The following is an 11,386-nucleotide window of genomic DNA, read 5'->3' on the forward strand; positions in this document are numbered from 1 at the left end:
AGGTTATTATAGCTGCACCCTTGATGCCATGTTTCACTAGCAGTTCCCTGGCTTTGATCTTTGCCCACAGGGCATTTCCTTCTTGAGAAACTCTTGCTATCTGGACAAGGTGTTCTGGGCCCTTTCTGTTTTTTATAAAATTTTCTCCGAAACTGAAGTTTCTTATTTAGTTCATCTCTTTCTTCTCATATTTGATCATGGCCAGTTAAAAGAAATCAGTTGGCATTTTCAGTATTCTGCCTGGAAATCTCCTCAGCAAGATCTACAAGTTTATTAGGTTACTTCTCCTTAGCAATTTTCACAAGTTTATTAGTTCTATATTTCACATTATTGCAGGGGAAGTGCTGCCTTTCACAAGGGTTGTCATTTAATGACAGTTTCCTCTAGCCACCGGTGTTTCCTGAAGATTCTACAGCCTCCATTTCCTTCTCAGTTTCAAAGTTAAAGATACATGTTCAGTTTTGGGCCACTAGAACCCTTAGTGACTTAGTGACTGAACAACAACAATGATAGTTGATTTCCAATGTCAGTTTTAGATGCACAGCAAAGTGATTCAGTTATACTTGTGTGTGTATATATACATGAATATAAATATATACATATTCTTTTTAGAAAAAGATTTTTTTCACTCGATTTGTTTAGTTTGTTAAGGGGATCTTACGTTTACGGAACTGTAAAGAGAAACTTGATAATGAGGATGAAGGTACTTTAATCAGCTCAGATTCTATTTTAGTCAAATCCAATTTAGTTGTAGATATGCCAGATGCCTGCCCATGATTAAAATTCTGAATGTCAATAAGCTAAGATGCTGACTGCAATATCTACATCTACACAAAAATTATGTCATTTAAAAATATTTCTAAGATTTCTATGCTTTCAAATTAGTACTACTGATAATAATTTTCTGTATTTTAATGATAAATTAAATAACAGCTAATGATAATGGAGAGTAGAGTTGTATCCCTAGATCTTTCAGTTAGTAAACAACAAAACTGCAGGAAGTCACTTAACTGCTTTGATCTTTAGATTGAAACAAATTCTAACAACATTAAACTCTCTCATTATATATTGCTTTACAGTTTACAACAGAGGAGGAAATGGCAACCCACTCTAGTATTCTTGCCTGGGAAATCCCATGGACAGGGGAGCCTGATGGGCTATAATCCATAGGGTTGCAAAAAGTCTGACATGACTTAGCAACTAAACCACCAACCACAGTTTACAGAGTATTTTCATTTTTACCATTTTCATTCCTTTATTATTTTTATCATACTTTAAAAATATTTATTTGGCATGTGGGATTTTTCACAGTGGCTTATGGACTCTCTAGTTGAGCACAGGGCTATAGTGGTTGCAGCGCACATGGATTTCAGTAGTTGTGGCACGCAGGCTTAGCAGCTTCGTGACATGTGGACTCTTACTTCTCGGACCAGGGATCAAACTCACTTCCCCTGAATTGCAAGGTGAATTCTCAACTACTGGACTACAAGGGAAGTTGCTATCCTACTTTTTTTAAACAATTCAGAAATTGAGGTTCAGGAAAGTATCAATAACTTACTAATCATAGTAGTTCAGTTCAGTTCATTTCAGTCACTCAGTCGTGTCCGACTCTTTGCAACCCCATGAATCGCAGCATGCCAGGCCTCCCTGTCCATCACCAACTCCCGGAGTTCACTCAGACTTATGTCCATCGAGTCAGTGATGCCATCCAGCCATCTTATCCTCTGTCATCCCATTCTCCTCCTGCCCCCAATCCCTCCCAGCATCAGAGTCTTTTCCAATGAGTCAACTCTTCACATGAGGTGGCCAAAGTACTGGAGTTTCAGCTTTAGCATCATTCCTTCCAAAGAAATCCCAGGGCTGAACTCCTTCAGAATGGACTGGTTGGATCTCCTTGCAGTCCAAGGGACTCCCAAGAGTCTTCTCCAACACCGCAGTTCAAAAGCATCAATTCTTCGGCACTCAGCTTTCTTCACAGTCCAACTCTCACATCCATACATGACCACAGGAAAAACCACAGCCTTGACTAGACAGACCTATGTTGGCAAATTAATGTCCCTGCTTTTGAATATGCTATCTAGGTTGGATATAACTTTCCTCCAAGGAGTAAGCGTCTTTTAATTTCATGGCTGCAGTCACCATCTGCAGTGATCTTGGAGCCCCAAAAATAAAGTCTGCCACTGTTTCCCATCTATTTCCCATGAAGTGATGGGACCGGAAACCATGATCTTCATTTTCTGAATGTTGAGCTTTAAGCCAACTTTTTCACTCTCCACTTACACTTTCATCAAGAGGCTTTTGAGTTCCTCTTCACTTTCTGCCATAAGGGTGGTGTCATCTGCATGTCTGAAGTTATTGATATTTCTCCCGGCAATCTTGATTCCAACTTGTGCTTCTTCCAGTCCAGCATTTCTCATGATGTACTCTAGTTGGTAGAGCATATATATGTTAAGGGGAAAGATGCTGATGAAAGAGAGTGATTGAATATGCAGAAGCAAGAGAGATAACTATACAGGAGAAAACATGAAGGTAAGATTCCTGAGAAGGAGGGAGGTGATATTTTCTAAAGCATAGGCAGCTATTGGTCCTGGGAGAAGGAACATCTATTCTAATATAGTAGGTCAGAGAGAGAAGAAAATTGGTGCAGGTGTATATGGGCTTGTAGATTCAGTAGTGGAAACTTAAGTTCATCTGATGCCTTCAGATCTTTATGAAGTTGGCAAGGTCATCTACTGTGAGTGAAGAAAGATGAGCATGAATAAGATTTCATAGGCTTGTTGCAAAGAATGGAAGATCAACTCCATCAAACAAACATAGTAGGATTACCAGATACTGGTAATCCCCATTTGAGGTTAATAATAATAAATAGGTGAACTTCTATGATTCCCCCTCCAAGTAGTCTGATTTCTCAGATTTAAGAATAGAAAAAGTAAATGGCAGATTTAAGGGTCTTGTTCAACTGATAAGCTGAAAGCAAAGGCCAAGAAATTTAAGATATTGCCAATAATGTTGTTTAAAGGATATTATTTAAATAATGAACCATGGATCTAAACTGAATAAAAAAATGGAGAGAAAGGGTGAAAAGCAGTGTGATAGAGAAAGAAAGAGAATGTTCTGGTGAATTGTATTAATGCACTGAAGATCGAGAAAAAAATAAAAAACTCAGAATTTTGGTAGTTGAAGAATAAATACAGAGACATGATTGTGATCATAAGCAAGAATGCTTGGAATAGTGATTTGAGAAGAAACACATAGATGATAGCAAATGAAGTGCATGATTGTGGTAAACTAGGTTATTGGAGATAAAGAAATGAGGCAGTCAAGGAACTGAGTTCAGATTGTGGAAGGATGATCTGGTAGAATAATGATAATGCTCAACATGATAATAGAACTTGAAGCATAAGAGAAGGCTGTGTGAGTTTAGTAGGATATTTTTAATAAATGAAGGAGAATAATTGGAATGTCACTAGTTGACAAGTGACAAGTTTCAAGGGGGAAGGAAACGTGATGCAAACAACGTGAGTCTTGAAAAGCACATAATATTTTTTACAGAAGAATGTGGGAGCAATGATCTAGAGTGAAGGAGAGTGTCAATGCTATTTGGATTTTGAAAAAATAGACAAGTACCACTTGAAAGCAATAAAGAGAAAGAGGATCTTTTGAAGAACTGTGTCCCACTTATGGCGAAGATGTGGAAGGAATGCTTGGAGAAAAGATTGAAAATAAAGGGAAGCATACTGCTTTTAGAGAGGAAATGGAAGTGAACGGTGATAATGATACAGTAGCACATTATGGCAAACAGCAGGTTGGGGGTGGGCGAGCAGTAGTGAGTGGGAAGAGGCCGGGAGAGCTTTCACTTTGGATGTTGACTGTGATAATGCAAGGTTAAGAGTCATAGCCGATTTAATCTCAGTGTCCTAAAGTTTAATCTGTTTTACAGTGACATAGCGTATTAACTTTTGAAAATATTCTTTGTGTGCTAGATAGAGGAAAATTATTAGTTCACTACTTATTGGTTGCAATGTTTTATATGTCCCTTAGATCAAACTTGTTAATATGCGGTTAATAGCTACATTGATAATGATGTATTAAGGGTCAAAGGAACTGAGCTGAAATATCTGGTGGTGAATTAATCACTTTCTTCCTGTATTTTATTTAAAAAATTTTTATTTAAAAAGTTTTTTTTGGCTGCAGCATGCAGGATCTTAGTTCCCCGACAATGGATTGAACCTGTGTCCTCTGCCATGGAAGTGCAGAGTCTTAAAACCCTGGACTGCCAGGGACCTTCACCTGTATTTTATTAATTTGTACTGTGTATATTTTATAACATTTTATTAGGTATTTGTAAGCTTAAAATTAATAGATCTTCCTGTTAAAATGTACTGTATTATCATTATGTAATGACAATTTCTATATCTAGTCATGCTTTTCTCTTTAAGCTTGTTTTGTCTGATATTAATTTAGTGATGCATGCTTTAAAATTATTTTCTTGTTATATCTTTCCCATCATTTTACTTCCAACTTTTCTGTGTCCTCATATTTTAAATGTATTTCTTTTGAACAGAAAGTATCTTGATTTTTAAAGTCTAATCCCACTCACAGAAGAAACTGGTGGGCTGCAGTCCATAGGGTCGCAGAGTCGGACACAACTGAAGTGACTTAGCATGTATACCCTTTAACTAATGGGTTTAAATCATTTATATTCTTACTATAGTTATGTTTGAAACTGTTTCTACTTTACATTTTCACTGTGGAGCTGAGAAGAGTAGTAAAGTAATTCTTGTTTCAAATGGATAGTAATTCATTGCTACTCACCTCAGGAAAAGTCAAAACAAGTTTAAAATTCCTTTCCATTCCCCCACTAAAACGAAAACTACAACAAAAAATTTTTTTAAGTTTCTTTTCTCCTTAAATACTCAAAGTAGGAAAAATGATGGGCAAAAATGTCATCTGTATTTTTAATAAAAAATAAACAGTGTAAAGCCATGGTCTTATGCTTCTAAACTTCTTGGGACTTATGTAATTTATTATGTAAATCTCATAATTCAAGTTGCCTACCAAGTTGAATTTCAAGTGTAATTATTGTTGCCTGTTGAAAGTATATTAATTTGTTAGAACAGGAACAGTGTATGGAAGTTAACTATGTGTTGTCAATGAATAAATGTCACAATTTAAAAACAAATTACTATTTTTGAGGTAACATATTTGAAATAAGGTAGTATGTGTGAGAGTTGGACTGTGAAGAAAGCTGAGCGCTGAAGAATTGATGCTTTTGAACTGTGGTGTTGGAGAAGACTCTTGAGAGTCCCTTAGACTGCAAGGAGATCCAACCAGTCCATTCTGAAGGAGATCAGCCCTGGGATTTCTTTGGAAGGAATGATGCTAAAGCTGAAACTCCAGTACTTTGGCCACCTCATGTGAAGAGTTGACTCATTGGAAAAGACTCTAATGGAGGGGTTGGGGGCAGGAGGAGAAGGGGAAGGAGGAGAAGGGGATGACAGAGGATGAGATGGCTGGATGGCATCACTGACTTGATGGACGTGAGTCTGAGTGAACTCCGGAAGTTGGTGATAGACAGGGAGGCCTGGTGTGCTGCAATTCATGGGGTTGCAAAGAGTCAGACACGACTGAGCAACTGAACTGAACTGAACTGAGTATGTATTCAGGGACTGGGAGTGGGGATGGACACTCTGAGAAGTAAAATAGCTTAGGGTGAAATACCTGGTTTTATGGAAACTAATCTTTAGAAGCTCCAAAACTTGGCCACCTGATGTGAAGAGTCGACTCATTGGAAAAGACCCTGATGCTGGAAAAGATCAAAGGCAGAAGGAGAGGGGCACGACAGAGGATGAGATGGTTGGATGGCATCACTGACTCAATGGTCATGAGTTTGAGCAAGCTCCGGGAATTGTTGAAGGACAGGGAAGCCTGGCATGCTGCGGTCCATGGCGTCGCAGAGCCAGACACGACTGAGTGATCAAGAAGCAGCATTGTCTTATATACTATGGAAAAATAAAAGAGCCATGAAAGATAAAAGGACTTTGATACTTGTTGTAACTGAGAACCTCAAGTAAAGATAAAATGCAATGTTTCCCTTAAATGCTATTGGCCACATAAGGAAAACCCATAATTGAAAACTGAGATTACTGTATACTTAACTTTGTTCTCTCTTCCCAGGGCCATGGCCACTGCATTTGCTGTTGGAGTTGTGAAATATACTGAAGCTTTGTCTGGATTCCAGGTAACTTTTGTTTTCTGTAGAATTGAGATGTGGACTTGAAATGTATTAAAACGGATATTTTAATCCCTGAGAATCCCAAATTTGGTTGTTAGTGTGTTCTTTGTGTTGGTGACTGCTAGATAAAGAGTATGCTGTAATGTGAAAAGTGTAGGTGCTAGGCATTAAGTTCAAATTCTACCTCTTCATAGCTGTATAAAGCTGAGCAAGTCAACTGAGCACAAACCCTTCGATTTCTCCATCCTCTGTGCTGGTTAACCTGATTGGTGGTGGGGTGATCCTCTCATGATGTATGTGTGTATCAGATCATCTTGTTGTATACTTTATATGTCTTATAGCTCTGTCAATTATACCTCAGTAAAGCTGAAAAAAAAAAAAAGTCTCCATCCTTGAACAAGACATATTAAAGCCATTGCTCTGCCTATCTTATAGAGGAATTGTGAGACTCAAATAAGATAGTGTATGTGAAATCTTTTGATACTATAACACATTATAAAAATGTTAGCTATGTTATTTGGCGTCTCCAAAGCTGCTATTGGATAACATGGCTAGTATTGCCTTCACATGGATTCTTTAGTAATCATGACTTATGTGGTGTTTTTGCCTTTATATTTGTTTCAAGATGAGGATTATAGAGTCTAATGGGTTTAGTGGTTAGATGGTTGTGTTGTATATTCCCCCATTTGCCTCTTAAGAACCACTTTCTGTCCTTCTCCAATATGCTTTGTGCCCAGGGAAAGGTGACTTAACACATATCTAAATAAGATTCTTCTGCCCTCTGGCCTCTGGTTAGGTTTGGACAATGGGAGGCATGAAGCAAAGATAGGAGAACAGAAGGAAGAAAGCTCCAGTTATTTATTTTGATATATCTCTCCCTCCTGGGTCATAGATCGGCAGGGGCAGTGTTCTCTCCCAACAGCTAAAGCTTCTGTTGGGCAGCACTTTCCTATACTATTGATGTGTCTCACTGGTTTCCTTAAGGCCTGGGGGCGGGGGGTAGTAGTCATTTTCACCTGTTGCTGGCCCTGTGGTGTTATACCATTTCTTGTTAATTTCCTGCCCACATTCTTCTGTATATACATATAGCACATATGTTTGTATATGCACGTAGTCGCTTCATTAAACTTCCTTCAGTCATAGCTTTCTGTTGTGTTGTTCCTTGCTAGAAACCTTCCTGACACAGAGGTCATTGTCATAATCACTTTTAGTGGAGTGGTTGAGAAAGAGAGGTGGAGAAGTAAATGGAAAGAAAGAAAAGATTAATAAGGACATGGATTTTTGTTTTTCAAGAATATGGCAATGAAGAGGAGAATGTTACAGAGCATCACAGCTAGTGAGAATTCTGAAGACCTAGAGAAAAAAATTGTAATCAGAGATACATATTTGACTTCAGGTTGTGAATAAGAAATTAATTAGAAGGAGAAGAAAAATTATATAAGCAAAAAAGTTGTGAAATTTGAACGATATAATCTGATTAAAATCACAGATATCAGGATTAGCCTTGTAAAGAGAGACATCTTTGAGAACAATGAAATGGCAAATAGTGGGTTAATATCTATGAGGTAAATAATTAGGGAAGTTCTTGCTGAGGAGGCTCAATTTCTTCTGCAATGTTGAAATCAAGGTCATTTGTTCAGAGGAGGAAGGATTTGTAAGGGGAGGGCTGAGGGAGAATGAGAAAGGTTTGAAATGTTGGTTGTGAGAAATGGAAGAGGGAATTGTTTACTGGACAAGCTATGGACTCTGGTTGAAATGTTCAGAACTTTGGGGACTTAAAAGAGAAGTGCTTTGGAGGAATAAAAGGACGAAATATGGAGTGGGCCCGCAGGAAGGTGGTTGATGTTCATCTGCCAAGTGTCTAGGCCACATGGGAAGGATAGAAACTATGAACATGGAGATACTGTTAAAAAGATAAGGTTGAGAAAGTGGAGGTCTTAAAGAATATGCGTTGGGAGTAGAGGATTGAGAGCGTTGAAGGGGTAGATGGCTATCATCAGAGAATGGTATATTGAAATTGAAGATTCAAAAAGGTGAGTAGTGACAGTAAGAGGAGTAACTAAGTGGATACAGCAGTGTGTTAGGTAAGCAGAGGGGCCTGAGTGAATGACAGTTTCTTCACTGAAATTCAATATCAGCTTGGGTTCCAGAAGAGAAGACCTCAGTAATAAATAAAAATAAATACCCATCTTTTAAATTAAATTTCAGAAATGTGTGCTCCTAGTTGCAAGTCTCTTGAGAAGAAGAAATGACTATATGTTTCCCATTTTAATCACCACCCCTGTGTTGTACATATTAGATAATTCCTTGTACATATTAGACACTCAAATATTTGTTGAATATTTGGAAAAAGAACAAAGAAAAACGGATCAAATTTTTACTGTAAGATAATAGCTTTCACTTTTCACTTTCATGAATTGGAGAAGGAAATGGCAACCCAGTCCAGTGTTCTTGCCTGGAGAATCCCAGGGATGAGGGAGCCTGGTGGGCTGCCGTCTATGGGGTCGCACAGAGTCGGACACGACTGAAGTGACTTAGCAGCAGCAGCAGATTTATTTGAGGGGCCAGATTATGATCGTAATTATATTCTGCAGTAAATTCAGTGTGTGCATGTGTGCTAAGTCACTTCAGTTGTGTCCTACTCTTTGTAACCCCACGGACTGTAGCCCTTCAGGCTCCTCTGTCCATTCAATTCTCCAGGCTGAAATACTGGAGTGGGTTGCCATGCCCTCCTCCAGGGGATCTTCCCGACCCAGGGATTGAGCTCAGGGATTGAACCCACATCTCTTATGTCTCCTGCATTGGCAGGTGGGTACTTTAACACTAGCACCACCAGTATTGTGTAGATTTCTTTCTTATTTGTGTGCTAATGTTTATTTGGTACTTCTATTTTCAAAACTAATTTAATTTATATTTATTGTGGTATCTTTAGTCAATTTGAAATGACAGTTTTTTATAATCTTTCTCTTTCAGTTCAAATATATAGATTTTAAAAATAAGGTCTTTTATAGAGGAATGAGTGGTATGTTTGGGTAGATAATCACATTCCAAGTTCTTCATAAATGAGCTTCTATTTATGTAAGCATATCTTGAGATCTTATATTTATGTACCATATTACCATTTTACTTCATAAATCATTATATATAACAATATATAATTATCACAATAATAACTAACATTGGGTAATGCTTATTATGTGACAGGTGCCATTCTAAGTAGTTTACATGATTTACTTTTTTTTTCCCCAAAATGTGCTGTTATTTTCCTTATTTTATAGATGAAGAAACAGGTATAAAGAGGTTAACTTGCCTAAGGTCACAGAATTAGTGAGTAGATTCAAACCTAGAAAGTCTGGCAACCAGTGCTCAGAATACTAACTGCCACCACTAATACGACGTAGGTTTATATACAAATGTAGGTGCATTATTCATCTACTGCTTGTTTAAATATCTCTTTACCTTGAGCTCCCTAAGGTCACAGACACTGCATGGCACATTGCAGCTTATCAATAAATTTTGTAAACTAGTGAATAAGCTTCTCACTTTGCAAGATAATTCTGCTATTTGCTACAGATTTTCCTATTATTTTCCAACTAACGCTCTTGGCTTTTTTTTTCAAGTCTATTCCAGTTCTTATTTGGGTGGTTTGATTTGGGACGTGTTATGACATTGGAAATCTTTACATTAAAAAAAATTCATTCTTTTGCTGAGACAAAAATTTTCTTTTTCTCTCCTCCTGCCAAATATCATAGCAGATTAAGTGTTTACATGAGGGGAGTTTGTAATCCAGGATTTCTGCAGCAGCGGGCTTCAAATATTCTAGTCAAATCCTGCCTTTTGTCTGGCTCTTCCTGATGCACTCATCAAAGCCTCACTCTGGCATCTCTTAGTCACTGGGCGCTTATTTTGAGGCTGGTTGCTATCATCACTGCTGCCTTTACCTAGGTGCCACCTAGTTACTTTTGTTTTGGCAGTTATGGGTTAAATACATTCCAGGGTCTAGTCCTGCTTAAGCTTGCCAGCTCTCTATTTTAAATGAATGCGCAGTGGGTCATTTCTTAAAAGAGTAAAGCTTTCATTGAACAGGAATTGTTTCAAAGCACTCATTTTTCTTCTTTTCCGTAGATGAGAGTCTTCTTTCACCATTAAGTGGTGCTCTCCTCCCTCTGCCCTATGAAGCTACACTACCCTGCAGTTACTAATGGCTGATGATTGAAAAGAACGTACACTTTAATCTTAAAATATTGTTTTCTTTTGAGATACATGTTTGACTATTCTTCCTCACTGCCTTGCAGTCATCTTTTTAAATATTTACTTCTAGTCTATGGAATTAATATCAATCTAAAAGAGCTGTTCTACTAAGGAGTTTTTAAATTATAAATATACATATAAAGATCCTATTTTTGCTATGGTTTTTAAGTCCAATAATTCCCTGACAGAGAACCCTGTAAGAGATTAATAAATTCATTAGCAGTTACTTGATGATAGAAAACATGTGGAACTATTTTTTAAAAGCTCCTCACTTTATATATAATTACCCTTCAGTCTCCCTCCTAGCACTTTTTATCTTTTTGTTATGTCTAGCATTCATCAAGTTATAAATAGGCCACAGGGTATTTAAAATGCCTTTCCCAATTTATAAAGAGGAATAAAAGATGGAATTTTGGATTCATAAGCAGAAACTACTTATTGTAGCAACTATATGCTAGAGACTGGTCATTTAAGCTAGTCATAGTTAGGAATTCTGTCTCACCCACATTTGTATCACCATTATCTAAGGTAATTGCAGACCTTCTTTTTCTTTACCATTCTTCTTTTCCTTTTTTCCTCCTTTCCTCCAATTGAGAAATGAGATTTTGGAGTCCAGAAGAGAGGTAGAGCTGGAAATGGGATTTTGAAAGCAGTCTGAATATAAATAGTATTTAAGACTATAGGTGGGAGAGGGCTATTTAGGATGAATGTTTAGAGAAGTTACAGAAGGAGATTTAGAAGGAATAGTCAGTAGGATATAAATATACTGTAGTTTCAAAGAAGCTAAAAGAAGTGACTTAAGAGGGAAGGTGATCAGCACTGACACATGCTTATAGGAGATAGAATAAAATAAGGAATAATGTTACTGAGTCTAAGCTCATACTGCTTGCTGTGCAACAG

Source organism: Bos javanicus, chromosome 16, assembly GCF_032452875.1.
Source record: "Bos javanicus breed banteng chromosome 16, ARS-OSU_banteng_1.0, whole genome shotgun sequence".
In the NCBI taxonomy this organism is placed as follows: Eukaryota; Metazoa; Chordata; class Mammalia; order Artiodactyla; family Bovidae; genus Bos; species Bos javanicus.